The following is a 2,174-nucleotide window of genomic DNA, read 5'->3' as shown; positions in this document are numbered from 1 at the left end:
AGTTAGTGTGAAGTACATCTGGGCATCTCATACTGAATCTACTTAAAACTAATAATTTTTATAATTTTTAAAAACTATTTTAGCTGCTTTTTGGACTTTTGGCTAAGATAAATTAGCACATTTTATTATGCTTTATTTATTTAATTAGTATACATGTGGAGGAGGGTTGCAACAGCAAGACAGTGAGCATATCAGGTCAAAAGGTAACTCAGGTAACTCGTGGGAGTCAGTTCTTGCCTTCTATCAAGCGGCTTCCAAAGACTGAACCCAGTCTCCAGGCTTGGGAGCATCTATGCACTGAGCCACCTCACTGGTCCATACATTTAAACTCTCAAAAGCAAAACACACAAGAATGCAGAAAGGAAACTGTTTTACTGCAAGGGGAAAACATGGAAAAGAGGTCTTACTTAGCTTGATGAGTGACTAGAGGCAAATAGCAACTCCCAAAGCAGAGTTCCACATACAGTAATATGTACTTCAAAAATTCACTTTCTCTAAAAGTAAAATGAAAAGGGCTCATCTCCTGCAGGTCTGTGTTGGGAAAAGAAGTAACACAAAGCCTTCAGGCCAAAAGGGAATTTACAGGATCTGTAAGAAGCCTCAAACAGCATGAGAACTGTCACCATGCCAATTTTCCTTTTAGTTTCTTACTTTCTTAAAATTCATACCACTCTTCAAAACAAATTTATACTTCTATATTATGATTAAGGTCTATATCAGTCTGAGGATAAAAGTCATCTGTGGAACTTCTTTTTAAAAAATTTTAGAGCATCTGAATTTTTAAATCCTTCTTTGCAGGTTACCTAGATCATGTTTGAAAACTGCGGAAAGTTAGTAACTGCCACAGGGTGCCAAGTGTGGCACGTGTCAATTTTCCACAGAGTTCTGCTTTGCGGGTATCTGAATGCTCTGCTCTGGCTCCCTGCTCAAACTTGCTGAAATCATTCATGGCAGATTTTGTCCACAGGTAGCTTTCCCGCCTATTTCTTTGTAAACTCTTCAGCATTCTTACAGAATTTTTTATGGTCCTTAGAGCATTCTTCAGCTAGGTCAGCCTGGAGTGGGTGCTTGGGCTGGGGGTCATTCACCTGTGCTATGAGGAACTGGATTACTTGGTCAGTCCTGGTGGCTGGCTTCCAGTTTTCACCGCTAATTACTGGCAGACAGACCTGCCCCTTCTTATCAATGTTAGGGTGTGGATCTTTGTTTTAAATGTGATCTTGGGTGGTTTGAATGGATACTCTGCTGAAAAGTTTACTTCAATTCTGAGGGTTGAATACGGAGGATTGTAAGGAAAATTGAGCCCTTGACAAGTCAATAAATTAGCTTCATCAACTTAGATGTTACGGAAGTTTTTCATTCCACATTTGCAGATCTCTTCAAGCTCCTTCATCAGCCTCCTTCTGGCTGCCATCTTGAATCTGGTGCTGCTGCTTTCCCAAAATGCATCACTGCACCTGTGAAATTTTATGCTCTACAGCACAATCACAAGTTGATCGGGCAACAAGGAATAAAAGGTTCACCTTGCAACATCCAGAAAAAGACAGAAATTATATAAAGATGCTCAACTGAAAATTCAAAGTAAGAATTAAAATCAATTACCAATACTACTAAGAAAACAGGAAACAAAACAAACAGAGATATATGGCACTGGGGGACAGCTTTAGGGTAGCCTACTCTTAATCTTAGCACCCTGGAGGTGAAGACAGAGGAGTGTAGGCTTGCTGGCCACCTAACCTACCCAGAATCTGTAGGGTTTTGGCTCAGGTGACAGCCTCTGCCTCTGTACACAGGTGAAGGTAAACTGAGGAAGATACCTGATATCAACCTCTGTGCTGATAGTTTTAAGTCATCATGACACAAGCTAACGTCATTGGAAAGGGGAGAGCCTTAATTGAGAAAATGCCTCTGTAATATCAGGCCGTAGGCAAGCCTGTGGGCACTTTCTTAATTAGTGATTGATGGGGGAGGGTTTATACCATTGTGGGTGGTGCTGTCCTTGGGCTGGTGGTCCTGGGTTCTGTAAGAAATTAGGCTGAGCAAAGCAATGGGAAGCAAGCCAGCAAGAAACACCCTTCCATGGCCTCTGCATCAGCTCCTGCCTCCAGGTTCCTGCCCTGTTTGAGTTCCTGTCCTGACTTCCTTTGATAACGAACTGGAATTCACAAGTATAA

The 2,174-nt window shown here is 41.5% G+C and overlaps 1 pseudogene; it reads right to left on the bottom strand.

Annotated features, from left to right (window-relative positions):
- Positions 1-980: 980 nt before the first annotated feature.
- Positions 981-1,414, bottom strand: LOC129691836 (ubiquitin-conjugating enzyme E2 L3-like; annotated as a pseudogene).
- Between the last annotated feature and the right edge of the window lie 760 nt (positions 1,415-2,174).

The sequence above is a fragment of the Psammomys obesus genome, unplaced genomic scaffold (genome assembly GCF_907164565.1).
Source record: "Psammomys obesus unplaced genomic scaffold, mPsaObe1.curated_primary_1811, whole genome shotgun sequence".
Classification (NCBI taxonomy): Eukaryota; Metazoa; Chordata; class Mammalia; order Rodentia; family Muridae; genus Psammomys; species Psammomys obesus.
Note: the sequence above shows the minus strand (reverse complement) of the source record. Positions and strands in the feature narration are given on the sequence as shown.